Genomic DNA, 15876 nt, shown 5'->3' with positions numbered 1-15876 from the left:
CAGCTCATTTATCTCACTTAGAAAAATAAAAATTTGCAAGAAGCTAAGGTCCAAAGCATCCAATTCTTTTTCATAGATCAACCTCATTACTTTTACAATATAACCACACAATCCATTTTCTTTCCAAATATTCATCTAATTTTAGCTTGAATCCATTTTTATGGTTTACATATAAAGCATTTCCTGATAACCCATTCAACAGCTTTTATTTCTCTATATAAAGTTGTCAACTTTACTTGGTGGTTTTATCACATGCATTTTGTTTCCAATGACCACCATCTGCATGCTCCCATCATTAATCATATCGCCCCTTCATCCTCCTCTCTGCAGTTAATCGAAAAGCTAATGGATTGTTCAATGCTTGGTTGGTTGATTCTTGAGTGGCTAATATTTTTTGCAGCCTCCAACAATACTTCAAACTGATTAACAAAAGTAAGAGGATTTGTTGCACAGTGAGTCATATCCCTGCCTCTGAGCCAGAGGTCCTGGGTTTGAGTCCTGCTCTGAGACTTGATGGCCAAGGAAAGGGTGTCATAACACGACAATACAGGTTCAGTGTCAGCTTGTAACATATGCCAGCAGCAGGTGGCAATAGTGGAAGAGATTCCTGGTCAGCAATTGGTGCCTGTACAATCACTGCTCAGACTCCATGATGCATGTGAAAGTGTATTGTATCAAAGCAACTTGAATTTCTTTATGAAGGGGGATCATTTGAGTGGGCAGTCATTGTTGATCATATTGCTGAGAACAGCCCAGGGTTTGATTCTTTGTTTGGTGAGGATGGATTTGGATCGTGCCTCCTTGACATACCCATGTTAGAGATTGTGATGCTACGGGTCGCTGTGCTTTTCACATTTTCCTTATGAAACAGCATAAGAAACAAAAATGTTGAAATGAAAAACACAATGAATTTATTTAGAGCTAGCATGATTTTTGTTTGTAACAAACTCAGAAATTGCTGGAAAATCTCAGCAGGTCAGGTGACATCTATGGAGAGAAAGCAGAGTTGGGGCTGGTTGGTATAGTTGGGAGGTGCTGTTGAAGGGCATTGGCTACAGTATATCTTTGCAGGTGGTACACAATATCACCATTGTGCACTAGCAGTGAAAGAAGAGAATGGGGTTTCCATTGGTAGAAAGGTTGGTGAACAAATGCACTTTTACAATTAGTTGCAGTATTCTTGGCTGACAATGGGAAAAATCAGCCAGAGTTCCTGCTCTACATACATTATTGAGTTTGCCTAAGGCTTGGATAATCAGATTTTTGATCTCAAGAAATTAATGGGATATGCAGAGAAGATGGAAATGTGGAATTGAAATATAAGGTTACTCGTATTTCCAGTGAATGGGGGAGCTGGTGCAAAGAGTTTTCTGGTCAAAGCCAGTTCCTGATTCTTTCTTTCTTATTATGACATACAGAATGACAAAGAACTATAGAAACAAATAAATCATTCATCCCAAATGGTTCATGGCTGTCATTATGCTCCATCCACATGATTTTACCTTACCCAATCAGCACATCCTCCTAATCCTATCTTGCTTTTGGATTTGCAGTCCACCCTAACAGTATCTCTGAAGTCCTCCTTAGTCACTCCTTCAGATAGCAACTTCCACATTCTAATCCTTCTGTGAGCAAAAACAAATCTCCCGAGTACCTAATTATGGGATCATCTTGCCCACAAAGTTCGCGTGCATGAACACTAGTGCAGAACAGAATTAGGCTTGACTGTGATGCTAGTCAGGTTAGAATGGTAGAAAGAGAAAACTGAAGGGAAAATACTTTTCCGTTAATTCACTCACTTTCTTCTAAATAAAATCTCAGATGTAAAATTCTATCAAATACTATTTAAAATCTCAAAACTCAGACTTCCCCCATGCACAGCTTCAGCTTACCTCCTCAAAGAATTCCAGTAGATTCATGAGGCATGACCTATCGTGCCTAAATCCACGAGACCATCGCTTCTGCTTTTTAGATTAATATTGATGGCCTCCTATAAAATGCTCTCGAGCATTTCCTTCACAATTGATGTTAGACTAACTGGTCTGTAATTCGTTGATTCATGTCTCACCATTTTTGAATATGTACTTATCAGTCAGATAAAACTTGGTGACTAATGTAAGTGTGAGTGTAATGCTCAGAATGTTGTCCTTCATGTTCAAGTTTTCTCGTTCCAGGTGTTCTATAAGCATTTCTTTTTTTTCCCCCCAATGTTCTTACCCCGCTTTAGCTGAAAGTATTAACTCTTAGTGGGACACAGGGTCTCTCATGGTGCATAAATTCAGCTGCTCTGGGGTGTTTAGCCCAATTTGGTCATTCTTCATGGGAAGGTGTTGAAGAATAACATTGGACAAGCTACGTGACTATAAAGGGCACACATTCATCAGTGCAATCGGGAGCAATGATCCAGTGTGTTGGGTTGTTATTAAATCCCTTTAGATCCAACCTAATGCCTGAGTCATGATCAGCTCACTGAACTCAAACAGGCCCCTGGGCTAAATTCCACAAGAGACCAAAAACACCCACTGAACTCCTGAGGAAACCTCAAGGGATCATGGTCAGACAAACCAACCTTGCCATTTGAGTGGGAAGGCTGGCTTGGGTCCCATGTCCCTGTAATCATGGTCAGGGCGATGTCACAAGCAGCTACTTTGTTGCTGGTGATAACACATCCTGCCCCTATATAAAACAGGGCCAAGAGAGATAGCTGCCAGAAGGATGAAAATGTTTTAAGATAGAACGAAGGCAACGCAAGAACTTTTAGAGGTAATTTTATTTTAGCTTCACCCCTTGAGGTGGAATCCGTAGCCTGCAATTTTATTTATTTTATTTGATTTCAATGGAGTTGCAAATGCTGTGGTTTTGATAATGGGCTGCTGGTTTCTGCCCTAGTTCATCATACACAAGAGGTGAAGGCCAAGACTGCCCTTATTGCCTTTGTTTCCAGTAAGTGGTTTCTCTCAGGCTGACTTTTACTTAGAAAACTAAAGGTTATAATTAGAGAACGGTTGACAGTGATCGATGTAAAGTTCCAAATGAACACAGGCAATTCCTCCTCAAAGTTCCGTCCAGTTTGATAATTTAAAAAAAATGTAAATCCCTCCAATGGGCCGTGAGGTTTACCTCTCCCGGGAGATTACGTTAGCTGCTGCTAGGTGGAGGGATGTCATGAATGACAGACTTCATTCATCACAACTGTCTGCCGCAAGCCCTTCAGTCTACACCAGCTGCTCTTTTCCTGCCTGCCATTCTCCTTTCTTTAATATAAACTACCTGGATTTTGGAATGAGGAGGGAGGGGTGGGGAAGCAGTGAAACAGATCAGATCAGTTGAGGGGGAAAAAAAAGCAAGTGTGCAGAAAAAAAAATTCCATCACAATTTCCCTGTCAGCTTAGGGCGGCGCTGATGCAAACTGAGATGTGGCTTCCTACTAGGATCTCCCTGTTCCCTCACCAGTGGTCAGCATCGATTGAATTTGTGTTTGGAAGTGGGGTGGGGAAGTCACCGGCCCTGACTCTGTCCTCATATTCTGTGCACAGCTCCCATACGTACACGAATACAGGTCACTTACAAGCACGTGCACACATGAACCCTTATACATGCACATACATACATAATCATGAGTACAGATACAAACATGACACAAATGGGCACGCACTCAAACAGAAATACAAATGCGTGTTCAGACATGCACAAACTCACTCACCCATCCAAGCACGCATATACCGGAATACATGCACACGCATTCGCATTAAGGCCCACAGCCGAGCAAATACAAATGGACTTTCAGCAGGAGTGCGGAAAGACTATTGGTAATTTCCATCTTGCTGTGCAGCAGTGATCTGTCAGGCTTAATTTTGCACAAGTTATGATGACTTGTAGACATAACAGGTAGAGGAAGTAATTGAACTCTGTTGCTTTTAAAATAAATTAAGTTGCTTGTCGCATTTACAAATGTGCTTAATATACCTTGAATTAGACAAATGCATTGTTCAATAATTTCTGCCCACCAGAGGGCAGTCTACAGTTACATTTGTAAGTTTTGAAGGAATTCTGCAGTTCTTTGTGAACGCACACCAGAAACAAGAACGTTGCATCAGATTCGCCCAGAATACCAACATTTACAATCATATTTGGACTTAAAAGTTATTTTGACACTGTGGAGTAGAGGAGGAGGGAGAGAGAAGGGACTGTCAGATAGTGGAGGAAAAGAATGGGGAAAGTGGAGCATGGGGGAGAGAATGGGATGGGTTACCGGAAAGTGTCTGGGAAGGGGGACAAACATGATGGAACGTGACACAAAAGAGAAAGGTAAAAGGGGTGGGGGTGATGGGGTTGTTTCACAACATCACGATTTAACTGCACATTCTGTTTTTAATGAGCAGCCGAAAATTCTGTAACAAGTTAAATGCAGCATCAAAATGTGTTTTAAAAATTATTGATATTTAAAATTACAGTATTTGATTTAATTAAGAATTAAGATTATAAAGCACATTCATCCTGCAAACTGAAGATCCTGGTCAGAATGTACAGAGATAAGGGACTTCATTTATAATAAAATGTATATATACCACCTTACATATAATGAAAGCTATGTGATGGAAGGTATACGGTTTCCTCTCCCTCTCTCTCTCTCACAGGAGCTTTCCAGAGCAGTTAAGAGAATGTGTACCTCAGTAGAAAAATATAAACTTAGTTTTGTGGATATTCACATAGAAACTGGGGAGAATCAGTTAAGTCAAACTCAATTATTTGATGCAAGGCCGTAATTTCCCTGGATTTGAATTGCTGTGAAGTGATGATATTGGGAAATAGGTTGAAACTTTGTTTTGCTGCTATTTTGAGATTTTTCTATATCTAGATTTTTTTGCATTTTTGTCTTTTGAACAGTAACCTCTGTTGTTTAAAAATCTCTGCTGCCACATGTGACTGTTTCAGAGAATGAACCCAAGTATTTGAAGTTATTGAATTTAAGAGGGATCTGTGGTTCTTTTAAACAAATGGTATATGGAGATTCTGAATGTAACAGTGTTGTGAAGTTTCATTGCATGATTGGATTTTCGAGATGTTTTTGATAGTTGCTAATTGTTTCCTCAGAATTAAAGGGTATAACAGTGAATTATTTGAAATCCTTGATAAAAAGCCAAACAGAGTCAGCAGATAAAGTCAAAACAGAAACTGAAGCAGAATCTTTTAAGGTGGAGATGCTGAAAGTGATTATCCCACATTCAGGATTAGAAGGATTGAAACCTGAACTTGAAATGTCACATCTAGATTTTGATTTTATTGTCATGTGTACTAAAGTACAGGAGTACAGTGAAAAGTGTACAACATCACCACACAAGTTGCCACGTCAGGTAGCAACAAGAACAAGATAGAAAGAAAGAACAAAGTTAAACAGTGCAGTATTATAGTGTCGCGTAAAACATATAAAATACAGTTCAAAGTTACACATTTCAGACATTCTTAGTTTTAAGTAGAAAGTAAAGAAATAAAGCTGAAAGTTTAAACATTACAGTCTTTCTGAAGTGCTTAGTCACTTCGAGGATTAGCTAAGATACAGTTAGAAATGGAACCAAAACTTGACTTAAGGAAATTAAAAACTTACATTGAAGAGAAAAAAAGAAAGAAAATGAAATGAAAAGACGTGAATTGGAAGAAAAAGAAGAAAAGTGAAATGGAAAGGGAATAAAATGGAAAAGTAGGAGAAACGAAAATAGATTCCAAAAAATAGTTTGGGCTTGAAAGAGAAGATAAAGAAAAAGAGTAATAGAAAGGGAGGTGGAATTTTTAAAAAATGCTTGAATTCCAAAGAACTAAAGAAATGAGATAACAGGATTTGGCCAGGAAAATATTAGAGTAAAGCAGGAAAGGACAGGTAGTACGTTGGAGGATGTATTTGATTCCAATTAAGGGTTTGACAACTAAAATCTACAATTCATGATTAAATTAACTGAGGGTGGAGTTGAAAGGTTTTTCACCTTACTTGACAGGTTGACTGAGTAGAGGATATAGCTGAAAGCTATTCGATCCTAACCTTATTGTGTTTTGACAGCTACAGCTATGACTGTATCTGTAAGTTTGTCAGAAGACAGAAATCAGATTATGCAACAAATGAAAAAAAAAGCAATATTCAATGCTTAAGAGTTTGTCTCTGAAGCATATCAATTACAGTTTAGAGAAGCATAAAGAAATCTGATCAGACAGTTGTAGAATTTTTAAGAGAAAAAGAAATGCTATGGGATAAATGGATTAGATCACTAAAATTAGAAAAATTCTGAATGTGAGGAAATAATTCAGAAATAGTATTCTTGCAAACTTATTGAGATGAGTGTTAATATTAGATTCGCTGCAGTGTGGAAACAGGCCCTTCAGCCCAGCCAGTCCACACCGACCCTCCGAAGAGTAACCCACCCAGACCCATTTCCCTCTGACTAATGCACCTAACACTATGGACAATTTAGCGTGGCCAATTCACCTGACCTGCACATCTTTGGACTGTGAGAGAAACCGGAGCAAACCCATACAGACATGGGGAGAATGTGCAAACTCCACACAGACAGTCACCCGATGCTGGAATTGAACCTGATGCTGTGAAGTGGCAGTGCTAACCACTGAGCCACCATGCCTTAGAGAAGGGGTAGTTCTGGCAGATATTTGTGATATCTCATGTAGAGTTACAGGTAGTGATTTGGTCAAACAGAAATGTGAACCTAGATTTAGAGCAGAAATTGTAGGACACCAAATTAAGAAAGGAGCAAGGCTAGAACCAAAAACGTTTTATGTAAAGAAAAGTAAGTGCTTCCGTTATAATAAGAGAAAAAGCCAATTGATAGAAGTTAAATGAGAGACTGGTTGTAGTAGTAGGAATATCTAAGGAATCTGCAAAAGAGAGTATTAGGAAAAGAAATGGCTTTTAAAGCTGTAGCAATCATTTCTTAGAATATACTAAGAAGTGAGAGTCAAGAAACTGAAGTTCTGAATATTTAATCTGAAAAGGATAAAATAAGTCAATAAAGATGTTGAGGGACAGTGGAGTAAGTCAGCCTCTGATGCTGGCTCATGATACCATTTGTTTTCCAAGGTGTTCATGAATGATACTATATACATAGTAGACATAGAGGCTATAAACCAAGAGTTGGATTCAAGAATAATTTAGTAAATGGAGATATTGTAGGTGAAAACAACCACATAGAATGCTGGGGAAATGGTGCAGGTCTGGAAACAAAATTAACGTTTCAAGTCCAGTATAATTCTTCTTCAGAACACTCTAGTTCTAAAGAGTCATACTGGACTCAAAACATTACTCTGTTTCTCTCTTCACAGCAAAGTATGAATGCCATTTACAAAAACAATGGGGAAAGAGTTGCATGAATTAACCGTACTGTTTTTCAGAACAACCCATGCAGATTTGTGATGAGCACAAAGTAGTAGCTTTCTGATTCAGCACCAAGTTGCAAGTTAACATGGTGAGCACTCAGTGAGAGAGTTGCATGGTGCTGTCAGATGACCGTGTGAAATGGGAAAATGGGAAATGCAGCAAATGAGAGGTTGGGGATTGTCAACAAATACTGGTGACTCGTTGAAATATAGCAAGTTCTTAGTGGGGCTGACAGAGCAGAAACTGAGAGTCTGTATTCCCTTTACTAAATGGCTAGATTTAGGGTGACATTCTTAGGATAAGGGATCACACATTTAGGAGTAAGATGAGGAAATATTTCTTCACGCAATAGGTTGTGAATGTTTGGAATTCTCTAGCCCAGAAAAATGACAGTCACTAAATAAATTCAAGAATTGAAACAATAGAATGTTGGGCACCACAGCAATGACCATGTGAATGGGTGGAGAAGTGTAGTTGAATTTGCACATTACACATGATATAATCGATGCTCTAGCAGTTGATGGCCTCCTTCTGTCTTATGTCTTAGTCCAATTGCAGTTGATTGGTTTTGATAAGAGATTTTATTTTGATGTCTCTGGTGAGTTGATTTCTGGATCTGGGGAGGTCAGGAGACCAGGAAATGTCTATCATCAACGTTTGACATAATGAAGATGTGAAAATCAATGGAGCCTCTTTGCAGGTTCCCTCTGTCTCTCTTTGTCTGCTCATTAGCTGTCCATACCTCTGTGATTCTATAGTCCGGGAGAGCTATGAAAATAAAAAGTGGCAAGAAAAATCAGTTAAAACGAAGAGCTATCAAAGTAATCTGTGGTTAGTTAAACGGTTTAGGAGTGACTATTAATTAAATCTGCTCTATTATCTAGTGAGAATGTCTTGGCCTCCTCATGAGGTCCCCAGCATCAAGAGCAGTCTTCAACCAATTCAATTCATCCCAATGACATCAAGAAGTGGCCAAACACACTGGATACTGCAAAGTCTCTGGGCCCTGCAAGCATTCTGCAATACTATTGAAGGCTTATGCTCAAGAACCAGCTACGTCCTTAGCCAAGTTGATCTACTACAGCTATTTTGCAGGCAATGTGTTAAATTGCTGCACGCGGTTTGTGCATAAAAATCAGCACAAATCCAACTCAGCCAATTACTGCCCTATCAGTCTACTTGCAGGCATTAGCAAGGTGATGGGTTTGTTGACAGTGTTATCAGGTGACACTTGCTCATTAATAACCTATTCACTGATGTTCAGTTCGACTTCCCCTAGGGCAAATCATCTATTGATCTACAGCCTTGGACTAAGCATGGACAAATGAATCGACCTCTAGGGTTCCCTGCACTTGACATCAAGACAGCATTTGGCCAAATGTAGCATCAAGGAGCTGAAAAAACTAGAGTTGATTGGGATTAGGGGGAGTCCTCTGCTGAATGGAATTATACCTCACACAAAGAAAGACATTTGTAATTGAAAGTCATTTCCAGGACATCACTGCAGAAATCCCTCGAGGTATTTACTAGGCATAGCTAGCTTCAGTTGCTTCATCAATAATCTTCCCTCTATCTTAAGGTCAGAAGTGGGGATGTCCACTGGCACAATGTTCAGCACTATTTGTGACTTCTCAAATACTGAAGCAGCCTATGTCCTTATGCAGCAAGATTTAGATGCTTGGATCGATAAGTGGCAAGTAACATTCATGCCAGCAATGATCATCTCCAGAAAGAATCTAACCATTTTCTCTTGATCTTCAATGGCATTACTATCACTGAATCCTCTCTATCAACATTCTGGGGTTGCCATTGTACAGAAATGGAACCAGGCTTGCTGTATAAATGCAGTGGATACAAAAAGTGGTCAGAATCTTCCTGTGAGTAAATCTCACCTCTTGCCCACCTTCTACAAGGTGTGATGGTGTAAATCTCCACTTGTCTGGATGAGTAAAGCTCCATCAACATTCTAGAAGCTCAACATCATTCAGGACTAAGCAGCCCACTTAACTGGCACCCCATACTTCACATTTTGCATTCGCTTCGCCACTGATGCACAATGGTAGTGGTAGTACCAACTACAGTTTGCATTGCAGCAACTCACCAAGGATTTTTTCCAACAGTAGCTTCCAAACCTTAGACCTCTTGCACTTAGAAGGATAAGGGCTGCAGATGCATTGGAACACCATCGCTTTCAAGTTTCCCACCAAGACACACACCATCCTGACTTGTAACTTTATTGCTATTTTTCACTGTTACCAAATCAAAATCCTGGTACTGCCTCCATAAAAGCAATGTACATGTCCCTACACCCCAAAGACTATGACAGTTCAAGAAAGCATCTCACCACTACCTTCCCCAGACTGTTAGGGATGGGAAATAAATGCTGGCATAGCCCACAACAACATAAATTAATCGAAAAACTTAATGTTTGCCATTTTCCATGTTATTGTTATTTTGATGAGTTTGGACCAAAAACAACAGAAACTGCGCAAATAGCCAAAGTAGTCAAGCCAAGCCTGTTATTTCCCAGTCAGGCCAGGCCTGTTATTTTTCAGTCCTTGGTGTCTGAAAGGTCACTGGAACTCGAAGTAATTCCTGTATCCCACACCAGCACTGGGGTGTAAGTGCCAGCATAATGGTGTAACCAATGCTTTCATTTTTTGGAAACGCAATAGGCAATTGGTCCCAAAGACAATCAAGAGAAAATGACCATCCCATCCATTTAGAGTCATAGAGTCACATGTCATGGAAACAGACCCTTCACTCCAACTCACCCATGCTGACCAGATTTCCCAAACTAAACTAGCCCCACTTGTTGGCATTTGGCCCATATCCCTCCAAACCATGTATCTGTCCAAATGTCTTTTAAATGTTCTAACTGTACCTGCATCTGCCACTCCCTGGCAGTCCATTCCACATACAAATCACCCTCTGGGTGAAAAGGTTGCGCCCAGGTTCCCTTTTAAATCCTTCTCCTATCACCTTAAACCTAGGCCCTCTAGTTTTGAGCTCCCCTATCCTAGAGAAAAGACCTTTTGCTATTCATCTTGTCTATGTCCCTCGTGATCTTATAAACTCTATAAAGTCACGCCTCACCTCCTACACTGTAAAAAGTCCTAGCCTATCCATGTTCGCCTTATAACTCAAATCCTCTAGGCCCAGTAACAATTTAATGAATATCCTTTCTATAGCAGGGTGACCTGAACTGGACACAACACACCAAAAGTAGCCTAATCAATTTCCTATATAACTGCAACATGATGTCCAACTCATTCACTCATTGGTCTGAACAGTGAAGGCATGCGTGCTAAAGGCCTTCTTGACCACTTTATCTATCTATGCTGCAACTTTCCAGGAACTATACACCTGAACTCCTAGGTCTCTCTGTTCAACAACACTCCACAGGGCCCTACCATTAACTGTGTAATTCTTGCCTGATATTGATCAAGAGATGTATGTTGGTCAGGATACTGGAGAAAAATGTCCTGTTCTTCTTTGAAATAGTGTCCTGGGATCTTCCACCTGAGAGAGTAGACAGACCACCATGTAATCTAAAAAACAGTACTTCTGACAAAGCAGCATTCTCTCATCTTCAATCGGAGTGTCAGCCTGAGTATTTAACCTCAAGTCTCTGAAGCGGGACTTGAAGCCAGACCCTTCTTACTCAGACCAAGGGAGTTATGCATTGGACTACATTGGGTTACAAGCTGCACTCATGTGCATGTAATCTTGGAGGTTTAGCCAACATTGCAGAAGACCACGTGTAGAAAATCTGCATTGCTGATTCAAAATCACACAACACCAGGTTATAGTCCAACATCCTGGTTTGTGTGATTTTTAACTTTGTCCTCCCCAGTCCAACACTGGACCTCCAAGTCATGCGTCACTGGTAAGAGTGAATTTTTTAAATTCATTCACAGGATGAGCGCTTCATTAGCTAGGCCAGCATTTATTGCACAACCTTAATTGCTCAGAGGGCAGTTAAGAATCAACAGATTGCTGTGGGTCTGGAGGTCAGACGAGGTAAGGATAGCAGTTTCTTTCCCTAAAGACATTAGTGAACCAGATGGGTTTCCCCCCCACAATCAACAATGGATTTACGGTCAACATTAGACTTCTAATTCCAGCTTTGTGTTGAATTCAAATTTGACCATGATTCAAATCCTGGTCCTTAGAACATATTCTGGGTCTCTGGATTAACAGTCCAGTGACAGCATTACTGGACCATTGCAAGTTTAGGGATGGAAGTGAATGTTCAGCAATAACATTCACTGCTTCTTCCTGCGGATGTCTGATTTAATGGCAGCTTGCCTCATCTTCAAACTTTGTGGAAACTCATGACAGAGATACCCATGGTGTATCATTTACCATCCAATAGTAAATGCTTCTGAGTCACAGTTCATGGTTCCACTTGGCATGAGAACATGTTGCAGCAACTCCCAGATTCTGCCTGTCTACTAACTGGACACCACACCTGAAGCCCTCATTCTTGCTGGGAAGGCAGGATTAAATCCAGTTTAATATTTCTCATGAATTGCACTCTGGGCATTCTAATTCAAATGTTTAATAAGAGTGGTTTTGTATATGACATTTGGTACTTGAGTAATCATGTAAGTGCTCAAGTAAATGTTTGTAAGTACACAGATATTACAACATACTCATATACACATGCTATCCTATATGCATACACACACATGGAAGTTCATTACTCTGATTCAAACTCAATTCAATCATAGTTCAAAGGGGCAAAAAAGGCCAAACTGAATTCTATACTGACCAATCAATGTGCATGGTTCAGCAGCTCCTGGTGAGTTAGCCTGTTTTGCATCTTTCATAAACCTGTCCTATGCTGACAGTTTCTGCAGCCTGGAATCTCCAAGGAATGTGCTTCTGACTCGATATCACAGACAGCATTCTCTGGCTTCCAATGTCACAGTTGCACAAAGTTCAAAGGGAGTTGCTGCTTCTTTGGAACATGCTGTCCTTGTGACAGTGAGCAACACATCTGACCCCCAACAAATCAGTGTTAAAAACTGAAGATGAAGTTAAATATTGAGCACAAATGCATACTGACCTAGTGTCTGTCTCATTCTAATTTGCAGCAATGCGATCCTTACTTGAAGTCTGCACCTTGGAATCTTAGAGCTACACAGCATGAGGGGTTTGGTATTGTCATCATTTCTGTTAACTTTTCTTACATCCACTCTTCCTGCGCTTTGAACCATGAAGTACACCTTTCACTGCCTTCTCTCAAAAATCCATCAGGCCCTAAGCCCTTTGCTGAGATATCTGCAATCCTCTAAATCTGGACTCTCGCACATCCCTGAAGTTAATCACCCCACAATTTTTGACTGTGCCTTCAGCTGCCTCCATCCTTCATTATTAGAATTCCCTCCATAAACCTCTTCAACATTTCTAATTACACTGTTCTTCATCAAAATGTTGCTTAAAACCTATCTCTTCGATCATTATTTTGAGCACATGGTGTCAAATTGTGTTTGATCTTTGCTCCTGTGAAATGCTGTGGGGCATGTTAATGCATTAAAGTTGCTACCTAAATACAAATTTGTTGTTTTCAGTGACTGAAGACTGAGGGAGCAGTCCTATTGTAATCCCAACTTTGTTTGCTGACTGGATATATAACGGGAAACAGTTTAAGTATTGATGTTTGTGGGAGGTAAAAGAAATCACTTATCTCTGAGAGGCAGAACTGAGTAAATCTGCATACACTGCACATCAATTGATTTCTTTGTTTGACGTTCAGAGAAAACATTAGGATTAATGACATTGAAAAGAACCTGCTGTGGATTTCATGATTTAAACATAAATTTCTGGATGCAAAGAGAATGACATGTTTGCTGTTTCAAATCAGGCAAAAGCAATTCATTAACGATGAGAACATTCTGCCACACATCCAATTTGAATGCAAAGCATTTTGTATTCCAGTTCTTGATTCTGTATTTTGCAGACTCAAATAGATTTTTTAGGCATCTTAGCAGTTGCAGCAACAGATTACACCATTGCGAGGACAGCAAAATGATGCTGGTCCCACCCTTGTCCAGTACATGTGTGCTGAGGGATGCCCAATTTAATAGATTGAGATCAGCAATTGGTGGGTGGGATGGTGGATGTTGGATGATTCATAAATGGCCTTAAATTGGGGACTGGCAATGTATCACCTAACCTGTCTGTTGCTGGGAAACTGTTCTGTTTCACTGGATTAATTTATTTTAATGGGTCCATCAAGATTAGAAGTTGTCAATAAGGATAAAGTTCTGGATAAACCCAGCAGTAAGCATCATGTGGGACTCGAAATGTTAACTCTGTTTTTCTTTCTCCACAGGTGCTGACAGATCTGCTGAGTTTCTGCAGCACATTTTGGTTTTTATTTCATATCTCCAGCATCTGTAGAATATTATTTTTAATTGAAATTCTAACTGTTCAGTACTACACTGGAATTTTCACAAATGAAAGATTAATTTCAAGGGCATTGCTTGTAGTTAAGACCAGGCAGAAAAATCCCAGGGGCAATAAAATATTGTTTTTTTTATAAACACATTTTTATAACAAATGAGAAAAATAAAATAAAAATCAAATCTGTGGAAAGCAGTTGACTGGATGATTCCTGAGGTCAGCCAGTTGTTTAACAAAGGGTTTGCTAATTTTCTAAATTGGTGCCTAATGATGTCTTCAGAGATCAGTGATGGAAGCATGTGGGTTGAATGGCTGGAGTTAAGAGATCATTAACACCATTTCCAGGAATATATCCTTGTTGACTGGGTATACCCAAGTTGGTGGGTCATTGGATGTTGATCACCATGTCAAGCTTAAGCTTGAGGAGAGAGGGAAACATTTAATTGATGGAACACAGGTGAGTCAATGAAAATAATTCCTGGGAGACCAAGAGAGAACTGTCTAGAAAAACAAAACCAGAGCACGAGAACATATCAAAGCAATCCATTCTTCCAAAAAACTCAAACTTGCTTGTTTCATCTGAAGGAACAACAACTCTTATTCTCCACACCACCACCATCACTGAGTTCTGGATTTGTGTTTCGATGAAACCGTGTTCTGGAAGATGACCTGATTTTACTTCCATAACAATAATCACTGCTTTCTGAAGGCATCACCATTTCACTATGACATCACCATTTCACTAAATAAATATCTATCTTGTTAAAAATATCTTTGGAAGACAGACACGTTGATTGAAAATAATTAATTTATTGAAGACTCACTGTAGCATTGAGTTGTAGGTTTACAATCTCAACCTTGAGTTATGTTGTCGCGTACCTGAAAGGAGAGACGAAAAAAAAATCAAATCACACTAGTGCCCATGGGCAATCTGCTGTGTTCAATACCTTGTACATATTTTCATTACACTGTGGAACATTATCATTACCACCCGAAGCACACTAGATTCACATTACACATTCCCTTCACTGAAATAATTTCAAAAAGCCATTTGAAATGAACCAAGTGTAAATGCAACATTAGTCACTCAAATGTAAGGGACTGTTTGTAGATGGAAACATTTCAGCTGTTGTTCCTTCAGATGAAACAAGCAAGTTTGGGTTTTTTGGGAGAATGGATTAATTTGATATGTTCCAGTGCTCTTGGTTTGTTTTTCTAGCTAGTTTTCTCCTGGTCTCCCAGGAATTATTTTTATTGACCAGTATAAAGTGGCAATTATCATAAGTTCTCATTTTCCTGTGGTACGACTTATAAAATTAGGACATTCCAAAACATCTTTTAGTCAACAAGATACTTTGAAATGCAGCCACAGTTCTAATGCAAGAAATATGGCAACGAGTCTGTGCATTGCTATCTCCCACAATGCAATAATTCCATGATCTGTTTTTGTTTCTGGGTAAACTGAGTAAAGGAGCTAAGAACAGTATTTTCAGTATTGGCCAGGAATGCCACTGGTCTGTATGACTTGATGCCACATCATACTGTGCATGAACATTAAGGGTCATCTTCATTTGTTTCTGATTGAGAGGTCAGCCTTGTGCATCTATGCCACTCTTGGAGGAGGCTGTGGACACCCTGTATCTGATACTTAAAACAAGCCCAGAAATGACCATATTGTCGTTCCAGTGGAGCCTTTAGCAGAATTTTCATGTTAGGGTGAAGGGCAAGGTAAAGGGAATGCTGGATGACTAGAGGAGTTGAGGTTTAGGTCAAGAAAAAGAAGGAGGCATATGTCAGGTATAGACAGCAGGGAATGAGTGAATCCATAGGAGGAATACATTTAAGAGGGAATCAGGAGGGCAAAGGGATTCTACAAATACTTTAAGGACAAAAGAGTAACTAGGGAGAGAATAGGACTTTTTTACAAACCCACCAACTCCCACAGCTACCCGGATTACACCTCTTCCCACCCTACCTCTTGCAAAAATGCCATCCCGTATTCCCAATTCCTCCGCCTCTGCCATATCTGCTCCCAGGAGGACCAGTTCCACCACAGAACACACCAGATGGCCTCCTTCTTTAGA

General features: G+C 39.8%; 1 protein-coding gene across 3 annotated transcripts in view; it reads left to right on the top strand.

Annotated features, from left to right (window-relative positions):
* The first annotated feature begins 2695 nt into the window (after positions 1-2695).
* Positions 2696-15876, top strand: part of LOC122539752 (tubulin polyglutamylase ttll6-like) — an 83969-nt gene continuing 70788 nt past the window's right edge. For 2 of the 3 annotated variants that reach the window (XM_043674788.1, XM_043674786.1), the window contains exon 1: positions 2696-2763. The gene's annotated coding sequence lies outside the window, so the exon portion shown is untranslated. Of the gene's footprint in view, positions 2764-2843; positions 2944-15876 lie in introns of those variants that run through there. The other variant, XM_043674787.1, reaches the window with a different exon arrangement.

This window comes from Chiloscyllium plagiosum, chromosome 33 (genome assembly GCF_004010195.1).
Source record: "Chiloscyllium plagiosum isolate BGI_BamShark_2017 chromosome 33, ASM401019v2, whole genome shotgun sequence".
Lineage (NCBI taxonomy): Eukaryota > Metazoa > Chordata > Chondrichthyes > Orectolobiformes > Hemiscylliidae > Chiloscyllium > Chiloscyllium plagiosum.
The sequence above is the reverse complement of the archived record's forward strand: the minus strand, read 5'-3'. Positions and strand labels throughout refer to the sequence as shown.